Source organism: Triturus cristatus, chromosome 6 (genome assembly GCF_964204655.1).
Source record: "Triturus cristatus chromosome 6, aTriCri1.1, whole genome shotgun sequence".
NCBI classification, from domain to species: Eukaryota; Metazoa; Chordata; class Amphibia; order Caudata; family Salamandridae; genus Triturus; species Triturus cristatus.
The window spans coordinates 882564673-882578313 of NC_140589.1; the positions used below are offsets into that span (position 1 = coordinate 882564673).

At 45.9% G+C, this 13641-nt stretch overlaps 12 non-coding genes across 12 annotated transcripts; 7 read left to right on the forward strand and 5 right to left on the reverse strand.

The window, feature by feature from the left end:
* Nucleotides 1-594: 594 nt before the first annotated feature.
* On the reverse strand, nucleotides 595-667 carry TRNAR-ACG (transfer RNA arginine (anticodon ACG)). Its single transcript has one exon. It is a non-coding gene; the product is annotated as a tRNA-Arg (tRNA).
* A 764-nt stretch (nucleotides 668-1431) lies between these two features.
* Nucleotides 1432-1538, forward strand: LOC146818638 (U6 spliceosomal RNA). Its single transcript, XR_014963647.1, has one exon. It is a non-coding gene; the product is annotated as a U6 spliceosomal RNA (small nuclear RNA).
* Nucleotides 1539-2545: 1007 nt separating this feature from the next.
* TRNAR-ACG (transfer RNA arginine (anticodon ACG)) lies at nucleotides 2546-2618 on the reverse strand. Its single transcript has one exon. It is a non-coding gene; the product is annotated as a tRNA-Arg (tRNA).
* Nucleotides 2619-3392: 774 nt separating this feature from the next.
* Nucleotides 3393-3499, forward strand: LOC146818640 (U6 spliceosomal RNA). Its single transcript, XR_014963648.1, has one exon. It is a non-coding gene; the product is annotated as a U6 spliceosomal RNA (small nuclear RNA).
* A 1007-nt stretch (nucleotides 3500-4506) lies between these two features.
* TRNAR-ACG (transfer RNA arginine (anticodon ACG)) lies at nucleotides 4507-4579 on the reverse strand. Its single transcript has one exon. It is a non-coding gene; the product is annotated as a tRNA-Arg (tRNA).
* A 764-nt stretch (nucleotides 4580-5343) lies between these two features.
* Nucleotides 5344-5450, forward strand: LOC146818642 (U6 spliceosomal RNA). Its single transcript, XR_014963649.1, has one exon. It is a non-coding gene; the product is annotated as a U6 spliceosomal RNA (small nuclear RNA).
* Nucleotides 5451-7303: 1853 nt separating this feature from the next.
* On the forward strand, nucleotides 7304-7410 carry LOC146818643 (U6 spliceosomal RNA). Its single transcript, XR_014963650.1, has one exon. It is a non-coding gene; the product is annotated as a U6 spliceosomal RNA (small nuclear RNA).
* Nucleotides 7411-8417: 1007 nt separating this feature from the next.
* TRNAR-ACG (transfer RNA arginine (anticodon ACG)) lies at nucleotides 8418-8490 on the reverse strand. The gene has a single exon. It is a non-coding gene; the product is annotated as a tRNA-Arg (tRNA).
* Nucleotides 8491-9254: 764 nt separating this feature from the next.
* LOC146818645 (U6 spliceosomal RNA) lies at nucleotides 9255-9361 on the forward strand. Its single transcript, XR_014963651.1, has one exon. It is a non-coding gene; the product is annotated as a U6 spliceosomal RNA (small nuclear RNA).
* A 1844-nt stretch (nucleotides 9362-11205) lies between these two features.
* LOC146818646 (U6 spliceosomal RNA) lies at nucleotides 11206-11312 on the forward strand. The gene has a single exon (XR_014963652.1). It is a non-coding gene; the product is annotated as a U6 spliceosomal RNA (small nuclear RNA).
* A 1007-nt stretch (nucleotides 11313-12319) lies between these two features.
* On the reverse strand, nucleotides 12320-12392 carry TRNAR-ACG (transfer RNA arginine (anticodon ACG)). Its single transcript has one exon. It is a non-coding gene; the product is annotated as a tRNA-Arg (tRNA).
* Nucleotides 12393-13156: 764 nt separating this feature from the next.
* LOC146818648 (U6 spliceosomal RNA) lies at nucleotides 13157-13263 on the forward strand. The gene has a single exon (XR_014963653.1). It is a non-coding gene; the product is annotated as a U6 spliceosomal RNA (small nuclear RNA).
* Nucleotides 13264-13641: the final 378 nt, after the last annotated feature.

The following is a 13641-nucleotide window of genomic DNA, read 5'->3' on the forward strand; positions in this document are numbered from 1 at the left end:
ATGATTGGGCACCAGGTCCTCTAGGCCCTTGGAGGACATATCGGCGCTGCATCCCTCAGTTTCTGAGGTCCAAGAAATGTTCACCCTCCACCCTAATAGAGAGGTCTTGGCCGATCGTGGCCGATCGGGGCAGAAGGGAGCAGGGCAAGATGCTCATGATCCTGCTCTAATAATGAACTGCCTTCCTCTCTCCTTACCTGTGGTTCTGCCTGGCTGCTTGGTTCCAGTTGTAGGCCTACATCCCACAGGCAATTTGCTTGTCCCTCTCACACATGTAAATGGGTCAGCACTCAAGTGCACACACCTGCCTGCACCCACAGACCCTCTCACACACACTTTTCTCAACAAGATTTTTTCCTAGTTTAGAGACTCAGAGACCCATGTTGAAATACAAAAGCAGCACACCACATGACGGCCTTCACATAGAATCCAGCAGCAAATGGGAAACTTTTAACTAGCCGTGGTCCTATTACTGCAGCCCTACCATGGAACGACTGCTGGATGAGTCCTGCTCGAGAATATTGAACCTACAACAAGTCTGAGGTAAATAAGAATTCCACAGGAATACCATAAAACAGGGACCTATGACCCTTTCGAGCCAGATAGGAGTCGAACCTACAATCTTCTGATCCGTAGTCAGACGCGTTATCCATTGCGCCACTGGCCCCATGTAGGATTACCCATACTTTTGTCCTTAAGAGGACCAGAAGTTGTGTGTGTGTGTGTTTTAAAACACCATTCCATCAACCTTTTTAGCCACGTTTACTGCTCACAACCAGAAGACACAAGTAAACCCACCTGACCTCCTGAAATTCTGTTCTGTCAGGTGTTCCTAACTTATACAAAGGACTTTAGGAGGACGAAGGACCTAAAAGTCAGGGGAAATGGTCCTAGGTCCAAGGAAATGTTTTAGATCAGCCTCAGTTTCTTAAATATTCTGCATTAACATCATCAGTTCCACGTCTGTGTGGAGCTGATCTTGAGGACTCCTTAATCAGCAGGCGGGTACAACAATAAAGTGTTTAATATTACAATACAGGCGAAAATTCAGACACCTTGTCATAGGCTCACCTTGTCCAGGGACCCAAGCATGCTGCCTTTCACCTCTCAGAGCCCTTCACCTAACCTACTGTGCAGCTGTCTCACCTTTAATATCACTGTTCCACAGGCAGCATGATGTCACAATGTTCCTTGTCAGTAGCCTGAACCATGAGCCTTTGCAACCCTGGCATAATCTACATACTTCCAATTGGTGAAGTCTTGGACCACAAATGCAGTGAAGAATAATGGATTGTTACTCTTCATGCATTTTTGCCCATTGGCTCAGATTTGAATGCTTACTGGCCATACGAGCATCTCTGCCAGGCCACCCTATGTCTAGAGACCGTAGATTTAGAGAGTTTATAAACATTGTAGGTTCATCAATGAAGTGTGCTCGCTTCGGCGGCACATATACTAAAATTGGAACGATACAGAGAAGATTAGCATGGCCCCTGCGCAAGGATGACACGCAAATTCGTGAAGCGTTCCATATTTTTACCAGCTTTCAGAAGAGAAATGTTCTATGTTTTCAAGACTAATTGAAATAATAAAGCAGGTTCCAGTGCTTTCCTCCTAATATCTATTTTTCAATTTGTCTCTCCTCAACATTTTTAATGTATTTACCTCGCAGTAATGAAGGTGCACTCTATGGCCAGCTGCATTTAGCAAGGAAGCCTGCAGGACTTCTGGGACTTTTCTTTCCCTTCTTCAGCCTCCCTGTCATTATTCTTCACAACCCCCAAATCTATACTGCTGCCAGCGATGCGTTGCTTTGTGGGAAGCGAGAGAAAGAGAAGGGGAGGGCCTATGCAAATGATGGCCTCAGGGCTGTCTGGGAGTCCCTTTTCAGCAGTACTGTTAAAATCCGCCTTGCAACCAGATTGGTCGGGTAAGCTGAAAAACACCAGGCATGATTGGGCACCAGGTCCTCTAGGCCCTTGGAGGACATATTGGCGCTGCATCCCTCAGTTTCTGAGGTCCAAGAAATGTTCACCCTCCACCCTAATAGAGAGGTCTTGGCCGATCGTGGCCGATCGGGGCAGAAGGGAGCAGGGCAAGATGCTCATGATCCTGCTCTAATAATGAACTGCCTTCCTCTCTCCTTACCTGTGGTTCTGCCTGGCTGCTTGGTTCCAGTTGTAGGCCTACATCCCACAGGCAATTTGCTTGTCCCTCTCACACATGTAAATGGGTCAGCACTCAAGTGCACACACCTGCCTGCACCCACAGACCCTCTCACACACACTTTTCTCAACAAGATTTTTTCCTAGTTTAGAGACTCAGAGACCCATGTTGAAATACAAAAGCAGCACACCACATGACGGCCTTCACATAGAATCCAGCAGCAAATGGGAAACTTTTAACTAGCCGTGGTCCTATTACTGCAGCCCTACCATGGAACGACTGCTGGATGAGTCCTGCTCGAGAATATTGAACCTACAACAAGTCTGAGGTAAATAAGAATTCCACAGGAATACCATAAAACAGGGACCTATGACCCTTTCGAGCCAGATAGGAGTCGAACCTACAATCTTCTGATCCGTAGTCAGACGCGTTATCCATTGCGCCACTGGCCCCATGTAGGATTACCCATACTTTTGTCCTTAAGAGGACCAGAAGTTGTGTGTGTGTGTGTGTGTGTGTGTTTTAAAACACCATTCCATCAACCTTTTTAGCCACGTTTACTGCTCACAACCAGAAGACACAAGTAAACCCACCTGACCTCCTGAAATTCTGTTCTGTCAGGTGTTCCTAACTTATACAAAGGACTTTAGGAGGACGAAGGACCTAAAAGTCAGGGGAAATGGTCCTAGGTCCAAGGAAATGTTTTAGATCAGCCTCAGTTTCTTAAATATTCTGCATTAACATCATCAGTTCCACGTCTGTGTGGAGCTGATCTTGAGGACTCCTTAATCAGCAGGCGGGTACAACAATAAAGTGTTTAATATTACAATACAGGCGAAAATTCAGACACCTTGTCATAGGCTCACCTTGTCCAGGGACCCAAGCATGCTGCCTTTCACCTCTCAGAGCCCTTCACCTAACCTACTGTGCAGCTGTCTCACCTTTAATATCACTGTTCCACAGGCAGCATGATGTCACAATGTTCCTTGTCAGTAGCCTGAACCATGAGCCTTTGCAACCCTGGCATAATCTACATACTTCCAATTGGTGAAGTCTTGGACCACAAATGCAGTGAAGAATAATGGATTGTTACTCTTCATGCATTTTTGCCCATTGGCTCAGATTTGAATGCTTACTGGCCATACGAGCATCTCTGCCAGGCCACCCTATGTCTAGAGACCGTAGATTTAGAGAGTTTATAAACATTGTAGGTTCATCAATGAAGTGTGCTCGCTTCGGCGGCACATATACTAAAATTGGAACGATACAGAGAAGATTAGCATGGCCCCTGCGCAAGGATGACACGCAAATTCGTGAAGCGTTCCATATTTTTACCAGCTTTCAGGAGAGAAATGTTCTATGTTTTCAAGACTAATTGAAATAATAAAGCAGGTTCCAGTGCTTTCCTCCTAATATCTATTTTTCAATTTGTCTCTCCTCAACATTTTTAATGTATTTACCTCGCAGTAATGAAGGTGCACTCTATGGCCAGCTGCATTTAGCAAGGAAGCCTGCAGGACTTCTGGGACTTTTCTTTCCCTTCTTCAGCCTCCCTGTCATTATTCTTCACAACCCCCAAATCTATACTGCTGCCAGCGATGCGTTGCTTTGTGGGAAGCAAGAGAAAGAGAAGGGGAGGGCCTATGCAAATGATGGCCTCAGGGCTGTCTGGGAGTCCCTTTTCAGCAGTACTGTTAAAATCCGCCTTGCAACCAGATTGGTCGGGTAAGCTGAAAAACACCAGGCATGATTGGGCACCAGGTCCTCTAGGCCCTTGGAGGACATATCGGCGCTGCATCCCTCAGTTTCTGAGGTCCAAGAAATGTTCACCCTCCACCCTAATAGAGAGGTCTTGGCCGATCGTGGCCGATCGGGGCAGAAGGGAGCAGGGCAAGATGCTCATGATCCTGCTCTAACAATGAACTGCCTTCCTCTCTCCTTACCTGTGGTTCTGCCTGGCTGCTTGGTTCCAGTTGTAGGCCTACATCCCACAGGCAATTTGCTTGTCCCTCTCACACATGTAAATGGGTCAGCACTCAAGTGCACACACCTGCCTGCACCCACAGACCCTCTCACACACACTTTTCTCAACAAGATTTTTTCCTAGTTTAGAGACTCAGAGACCCATGTTGAAATACAAAAGCAGCACACCACATGACGGCCTTCACATAGAATCCAGCAGCAAATGGGAAACTTTTAACTAGCCGTGGTCCTATTACTGCAGCCCTACCATGGAACGACTGCTGGATGAGTCCTGCTCGAGAATATTGAACCTACAACAAGTCTGAGGTAAATAAGAATTCCACAGGAATACCATAAAACAGGGACCTATGACCCTTTCGAGCCAGATAGGAGTCGAACCTACAATCTTCTGATCCGTAGTCAGACGCGTTATCCATTGCGCCACTGGCCCCATGTAGGATTACCCATACTTTTGTCCTTAAGAGGACCAGAAGTTGTGTGTGTGTGTGTTTTAAAACACCATTCCATCAACCTTTTTAGCCACGTTTACTGCTCACAACCAGAAGACACAAGTAAACCCACCTGACCTCCTGAAATTCTGTTCTGTCAGGTGTTCCTAACTTATACAAAGGACTTTAGGAGGACGAAGGACCTAAAAGTCAGGGGAAATGGTCCTAGGTCCAAGGAAATGTTTTAGATCAGCCTCAGTTTCTTAAATATTCTGCATTAACATCATCAGTTCCACGTCTGTGTGGAGCTGATCTTGAGGACTCCTTAATCAGCAGGCGGGTACAACAATAAAGTGTTTAATATTACAATACAGGCGAAAATTCAGACACCTTGTCATAGGCTCACCTTGTCCAGGGACCCAAGCATGCTGCCTTTCACCTCTCAGAGCCCTTCACCTAACCTACTGTGCAACTGTCTCACCTTTAATATCACTGTTCCACAGGCAGCATGATGTCACAATGTTCCTTGTCAGTAGCCTGAACCATGAGCCTTTGCAACCCTGGCATAATCTACATACTTCCAATTGGTGAAGTCTTGGACCACAAATGCAGTGAAGAATAATGGATTGTTACTCTTCATGCATTTTTGCCCATTGGCTCAGATTTGAATGCTTACTGGCCATACGAGCATCTCTGCCAGGCCACCCTATGTCTAGAGACCGTAGATTTAGAGAGTTTATAAACATTGTAGGTTCATCAATGAAGTGTGCTCGCTTCGGCGGCACATATACTAAAATTGGAACGATACAGAGAAGATTAGCATGGCCCCTGCGCAAGGATGACACGCAAATTCGTGAAGCGTTCCATATTTTTACCAGCTTTCAGGAGAGAAATGTTCTATGTTTTCAAGACTAATTGAAATAATAAAGCAGGTTCCAGTGCTTTCCTCCTAATATCTATTTTTCAATTTGTCTCTCCTCAACATTTTTAATGTATTTACCTCGCAGTAATGAAGGTGCACTCTATGGCCAGCTGCATTTAGCAAGGAAGCCTGCAGGACTTCTGGGACTTTTCTTTCCCTTCTTCAGCCTCCCTGTCATTATTCTTCACAACCCCCAAATCTATACTGCTGCCAGCGATGCGTTGCTTTGTGGGAAGCAAGAGAAAGAGAAGGGGAGGGCCTATGCAAATGATGGCCTCAGGGCTGTCTGGGAGTCCCTTTTCAGCAGTACTGTTAAAATCCGCCTTGCAACCAGATTGGTCGGGTAAGCTGAAAAACACCAGGCATGATTGGGCACCAGGTCCTCTAGGCCCTTGGAGGACATATCGGCGCTGCATCCCTCAGTTTCTGAGGTCCAAGAAATGTTCACCCTCCACCCTAATAGAGAGGTCTTGGCCGATCGTGGCCGATGGGGCAGAAGGGAGCAGGGCAAGATGCTCATGATCCTGCTCTAATAATGAACTGCCTTCCTCTCTCCTTACCTGTGGTTCTGCCTGGCTGCTTGGTTCCAGTTGTAGGCCTACATCCCACAGGCAATTTGCTTGTCCCTCTCACACATGTAAATGGGTCAGTACTCAAGTGCACACACCTGCCTGCACCCACAGACCCTCTCACACACACTTTTCTCAACAAGATTTTTTCCTAGTTTAGAGACTCAGAGACCCATGTTGAAATACAAAAGCAGCACACCACATGACGGCCTTCACATAGAATCCAGCAGCAAATGGGAAACTTTTAACTAGCCGTGGTCCTATTACTGCAGCCCTACCATGGAACGACTGCTGGATGAGTCCTGCTCGAGAATATTGAACCTACAACAAGTCTGAGGTAAATAAGAATTCCACAGGAATACCATAAAACAGGGACCTATGACCCTTTCGAGCCAGATAGGAGTCAAACCTACAATCTTCTGATCCGTAGTCAGACGCGTTATCCATTGCGCCACTGGCCCCATGTAGGATTACCCATACTTTTGTCCTTAAGAGGAGCAGAAGTTGTGTGTGTGTGTGTGTGTGTGTGTTTTAAAACACCATTCCATCAACCTTTTTAGCCACGTTTACTGCTCACAACCAGAAGACACAAGTAAACCCACCTGACCTCCTGAAATTCTGTTCTGTCAGGTGTTCCTAACTTATACAAAGGACTTTAGGAGGACGAAGGACCTAAAAGTCAGGGGAAATGGTCCTAGGTCCAAGGAAATGTTTTAGATCAGCCTCAGTTTCTTAAATATTCTGCATTAACATCATCAGTTCCACGTCTGTGTGGAGCTGATCTTGAGGACTCCTTAATCAGCAGGCGGGTACAACAATAAAGTGTTTAATATTACAATACAGGCGAAAATTCAGACACCTTGTCATAGGCTCACCTTGTCCAGGGACCCAAGCATGCTGCCTTTCACCTCTCAGAGCCCTTCACCTAACCTACTGTGCAGCTGTCTCACCTTTAATATCACTGTTCCACAGGCAGCATGATGTCACAATGTTCCTTGTCAGTAGCCTGAACCATGAGCCTTTGCAACCCTGGCATAATCTACATACTTCCAATTGGTGAAGTCTTGGACCACAAATGCAGTGAAGAATAATGGATTGTTACTCTTCATGCATTTTTGCCCATTGGCTCAGATTTGAATGCTTACTGGCCATACGAGCATCTCTGCCAGGCCACCCTATGTCTAGAGACCGTAGATTTAGAGAGTTTATAAACATTGTAGGTTCATCAATGAAGTGTGCTCGCTTCGGCGGCACATATACTAAAATTGGAACGATACAGAGAAGATTAGCATGGCCCCTGCGCAAGGATGACACGCAAATTCGTGAAGCGTTCCATATTTTTACCAGCTTTCAGGAGAGAAATGTTCTATGTTTTCAAGACTAATTGAAATAATAAAGCAGGTTCCAGTGCTTTCCTCCTAATATCTATTTTTCAATTTGTCTCTCCTCAACATTTTTAATGTATTTACCTCGCAGTAATGAAGGTGCACTCTATGGCCATCTGCATTTAGCAAGGAAGCCTGCAGGACTTCTGGGACTTTTCTTTCCCTTCTTCAGCCTCCCTGTCATTATTCTTCACAACCCCCAAATCTATACTGCTGCCAGCGATGCGTTGCTTTGTGGGAAGCAAGAGAAAGAGAAGGGGAGGGCCTATGCAAATGATGGCCTCAGGGCTGTCTGGGAGTCCCTTTTCAGCAGTACTGTTAAAATCCGCCTTGCAACCAGATTGGTCGGGTAAGCTGAAAAACACCAGGCATGATTGGGCACCAGGTCCTCTAGGCCCTTGGAGGACATATCGGCGCTGCATCCCTCAGTTTCTGAGGTCCAAGAAATGTTCACCCTCCACCCTAATAGAGAGGTCTTGGCCGATCGTGGCCGATCGGGGCAGAAGGGAGCAGGGCAAGATGCTCATGATCCTGCTCTAACAATGAACTGCCTTCCTCTCTCCTTACCTGTGGTTCTGCCTGGCTGCTTGGTTCCAGTTGTAGGCCTACATCCCACAGGCAATTTGCTTGTCCCTCTCACACATGTAAATGGGTCAGCACTCAAGTGCACACACCTGCCTGCACCCACAGACCCTCTCACACACACTTTTCTCAACAAGATTTTTTCCTAGTTTAGAGACTCAGAGACCCATGTTGAAATACAAAAGCAGCACACCACATGACGGCCTTCACATAGAATCCAGCAGCAAATGGGAAACTTTTAACTAGCCGTGGTCCTATTACTGCAGCCCTACCATGGAACGACTGCTGGATGAGTCCTGCTCGAGAATATTGAACCTACAACAAGTCTGAGGTAAATAAGAATTCCACAGGAATACCATAAAACAGGGACCTATGACCCTTTCGAGCCAGATAGGAGTCGAACCTACAATCTTCTGATCCGTAGTCAGACGCGTTATCCATTGCGCCACTGGCCCCATGTAGGATTACCCATACTTTTGTCCTTAAGAGGACCAGAAGTTGTGTGTGTGTGTGTTTTAAAACACCATTCCATCAACCTTTTTAGCCACGTTTACTGCTCACAACCAGAAGACACAAGTAAACCCACCTGACCTCCTGAAATTCTGTTCTGTCAGGTGTTCCTAACTTATACAAAGGACTTTAGGAGGACGAAGGACCTAAAAGTCAGGGGAAATGGTCCTAGGTCCAAGGAAATGTTTTAGATCAGCCTCAGTTTCTTAAATATTCTGCATTAACATCATCAGTTCCACGTCTGTGTGGAGCTGATCTTGAGGACTCCTTAATCAGCAGGCGGGTACAACAATAAAGTGTTTAATATTACAATACAGGCGAAAATTCAGACACCTTGTCATAGGCTCACCTTGTCCAGGGACCCAAGCATGCTGCCTTTCACCTCTCAGAGCCCTTCACCTAACCTACTGTGCAGCTGTCTCACCTTTAATATCACTGTTCCACAGGCAGCATGATGTCACAATGTTCCTTGTCAGTAGCCTGAACCATGAGCCTTTGCAACCCTGGCATAATCTACATACTTCCAATTGGTGAAGTCTTGGACCACAAATGCAGTGAAGAATAATGGATTGTTACTCTTCATGCATTTTTGCCCATTGGCTCAGATTTGAATGCTTACTGGCCATACGAGCATCTCTGCCAGGCCACCCTATGTCTAGAGACCGTAGATTTAGAGAGTTTATAAACATTGTAGGTTCATCAATGAAGTGTGCTCGCTTCGGCGGCACATATACTAAAATTGGAACGATACAGAGAAGATTAGCATGGCCCCTGCGCAAGGATGACACGCAAATTCGTGAAGCGTTCCATATTTTTACCAGCTTTCAGGAGAGAAATGTTCTATGTTTTCAAGACTAATTGAAATAATAAAGCAGGTTCCAGTGCTTTCCTCCTAATATCTATTTTTCAATTTGTCTCTCCTCAACATTTTTAATGTATTTACCTCGCAGTAATGAAGGTGCACTCTATGGCCAGCTGCATTTAGCAAGGAAGCCTGCAGGACTTCTGGGACTTTTCTTTCCCTTCTTCAGCCTCCCTGTCATTATTCTTCACAACCCCCAAATCTATACTGCTGCCAGCGATGCGTTGCTTTGTGGGAAGCAAGAGAAAGAGAAGGGGAGGGCCTATGCAAATGATGGCCTCAGGGCTGTCTGGGAGTCCCTTTTCAGCAGTACTGTTAAAATCCGCCTTGCAACCAGATTGGTCGGGTAAGCTGAAAAACACCAGGCATGATTGGGCACCAGGTCCTCTAGGCCCTTGGAGGACATATCGGCGCTGCATCCCTCAGTTTCTGAGGTCCAAGAAATGTTCACCCTCCACCCTAATAGAGAGGTCTTGGCCGATCGTGGCCGATCGGGGCAGAAGGGAGCAGGGCAAGATGCTCATGATCCTGCTCTAATAATGAACTGCCTTCCTCTCTCCTTACCTGTGGTTCTGCCTGGCTGCTTGGTTCCAGTTGTAGGCCTACATCCCACAGGCAATTTGCTTGTCCCTCTCACACATGTAAATGGGTCAGTACTCAAGTGCACACACCTGCCTGCACCCACAGACCCTCTCACACACACTTTTCTCAACAAGATTTTTTCCTAGTTTAGAGACTCAGAGACCCATGTTGAAATACAAAAGCAGCACACCACATGACGGCCTTCACATAGAATCCAGCAGCAAATGGGAAACTTTTAACTAGCCGTGGTCCTATTACTGCAGCCCTACCATGGAACGACTGCTGGATGAGTCCTGCTCGAGAATATTGAACCTACAACAAGTCTGAGGTAAATAAGAATTCCACAGGAATACCATAAAACAGGGACCTATGACCCTTTCGAGCCAGATAGGAGTCGAACCTACAATCTTCTGATCCGTAGTCAGACGCGTTATCCATTGAGCCACTGGCCCCATGTAGGATTACCCATACTTTTGTCCTTAAGAGGACCAGAAGTTGTGTGTGTGTGTGTTTTAAAACACCATTCCATCAACCTTTTTAGCCACGTTTACTGCTCACAACCAGAAGACACAAGTAAACCCACCTGACCTCCTGAAATTCTGTTCTGTCAGGTGTTCCTAACTTATACAAAGGACTTTAGGAGGACGAAGGACCTAAAAGTCAGGGGAAATGGTCCTAGGTCCAAGGAAATGTTTTAGATCAGCCTCAGTTTCTTAAATATTCTGCATTAACATCATCAGTTCCACGTCTGTGTGGAGCTGATCTTGAGGACTCCTTAATCAGCAGGCGGGTACAACAATAAAGTGTTTAATATTACAATACAGGCGAAAATTCAGACACCTTGTCATAGGCTCACCTTGTCCAGGGACCCAAGCATGCTGCCTTTCACCTCTCAGAGCCCTTCACCTAACCTACTGTGCAGCTGTCTCACCTTTAATATCACTGTTCCACAGGCAGCATGATGTCACAATGTTCCTTGTCAGTAGCCTGAACCATGAGCCTTTGCAACCCTGGCATTATCTACATACTTCCAATTGGTGAAGTCTTGGACCACAAATGCAGTGAAGAATAATGGATTGTTACTCTTCATGCATTTTTGCCCATTGGCTCAGATTTGAATGCTTACTGGCCATACGAGCATCTCTGCCAGGCCACCCTATGTCTAGAGACCGTAGATTTAGAGAGTTTATAAACATTGTAGGTTCATCAATGAAGTGTGCTCGCTTCGGCGGCACATATACTAAAATTGGAACGATACAGAGAAGATTAGCATGGCCCCTGCGCAAGGATGACACGCAAATTCGTGAAGCGTTCCATATTTTTACCAGCTTTCAGAAGAGAAATGTTCTATGTTTTCAAGACTAATTGAAATAATAAAGCAGGTTCCAGTGCTTTCCTCCTAATATCTATTTTTCAATTTGTCTCTCCTCAACATTTTTAATGTATTTACCTCGCAGTAATGAAGGTGCACTCTATGGCCAGCTGCATTTAGCAAGGAAGCCTGCAGGACTTCTGGGACTTTTCTTTCCCTTCTTCAGCCTCCCTGTCATTATTCTTCACAACCCCCAAATCTATACTGCTGCCAGCGATGCGTTGCTTTGTGGGAAGCAAGAGAAAGAGAAGGGGAGGGCCTATGCAAATGATGGCCTCAGGGCTGTCTGGGAGTCCCTTTTCAGCAGTACTGTTAAAATCCGCCTTGCAACCAGATTGGTCGGGTAAGCTGAAAAACACCAGGCATGATTGGGCACCAGGTCCTCTAGGCCCTTGGAGGACATATTGGCGCTGCATCCCTCAGTTTCTGAGGTCCAAGAAATGTTCACCCTCCACCCTAATAGAGAGGTCTTGGCCGATCGTGGCCGATCGGGGCAGAAGGGAGCAGGGCAAGATGCTCATGATCCTGCTCTAATAATGAACTGCCTTCCTCTCTCCTTACCTGTGGTTCTGCCTGGCTGCTTGGTTCCAGTTGTAGGCCTACATCCCACAGGCAATTTGCTTGTCCCTCTCACACATGTAAATGGGTCAGCACTCAAGTGCACACACCTGCCTGCACCCACAGACCCTCTCACACACACTTTTCTCAACAAGATTTTTTCCTAGTTTAGAGACTCAGAGACCCATGTTGAAATACAAAAGCAGCACACCACATGACGGCCTTCACATAGAATCCAGCAGCAAATGGGAAACTTTTAACTAGCCGTGGTCCTATTACTGCAGCCCTACCATGGAACGACTGCTGGATGAGTCCTGCTCGAGAATATTGAACCTACAACAAGTCTGAGGTAAATAAGAATTCCACAGGAATACCATAAAACAGGGACCTATGACCCTTTCGAGCCAGATAGGAGTCGAACCTACAATCTTCTGATCCGTAGTCAGACGCGTTATCCATTGCGCCACTGGCCCCATGTAGGATTACCCATACTTTTGTCCTTAAGAGGACCAGAAGTTGTGTGTGTGTGTGTTTTAAAACACCATTCCATCAACCTTTTTAGCCACGTTTACTGCTCACAACCAGAAGACACAAGTAAACCCACCTGACCTCCTGAAATTCTGTTCTGTCAGGTGTTCCTAACTTATACAAAGGACTTTAGGAGGACGAAGGACCTAAAAGTCAGGGGAAATGGTCCTAGGTCCAAGGAAATGTTTTAGATCAGCCTCAGTTTCTTAAATATTCTGCATTAACATCATCAGTTCCACGTCTGTGTGGAGCTGATCTTGAGGACTCCTTAATCAGCAGGCGGGTACAACAATAAAGTGTTTAATATTACAATACAGGCGAAAATTCAGACACCTTGTCATAGGCTCACCTTGTCCAGGGACCCAAGCATGCTGCCTTTCACCTCTCAGAGCCCTTCACCTAACCTACTGTGCAGCTGTCTCACCTTTAATATCACTGTTCCACAGGCAGCATGATGTCACAATGTTCCTTGTCAGTAGCCTGAACCATGAGCCTTTGCAACCCTGGCATTATCTACATACTTCCAATTGGTGAAGTCTTGGACCACAAATGCAGTGAAGAATAATGGATTGTTACTCTTCATGCATTTTTGCCCATTGGCTCAGATTTGAATGCTTACTGGCCATACGAGCATCTCTGCCAGGCCACCCTATGTCTAGAGACCGTAGATTTAGAGAGTTTATAAACATTGTAGGTTCATCAATGAAGTGTGCTCGCTTCGGCGGCACATATACTAAAATTGGAACGATACAGAGAAGATTAGCATGGCCCCTGCGCAAGGATGACACGCAAATTCGTGAAGCGTTCCATATTTTTACCAGCTTTCAGAAGAGAAATGTTCTATGTTTTCAAGACTAATTGAAATAATAAAGCAGGTTCCAGTGCTTTCCTCCTAATATCTATTTTTCAATTTGTCTCTCCTCAACATTTTTAATGTATTTACCTCGCAGTAATGAAGGTGCACTCTATGGCCATCTGCATTTAGCAAGGAAGCCTGCAGGACTTCTGGGACTTTTCTTTCCCTTCTTCAGCCTCCCTGTCATTATTCTTCACAACCCCCAAATCTATACTGCTGCCAGCGATGCGTTGCTTTGTGGGAAGCAAGAGAAAGAGAAGGGGAGGGCCTATGCAAATGATGGCCTCAGGGCTGTCTGGGAGTCCCTTTTCAGCAGTACTGTTAAAATCCGCCTTGCA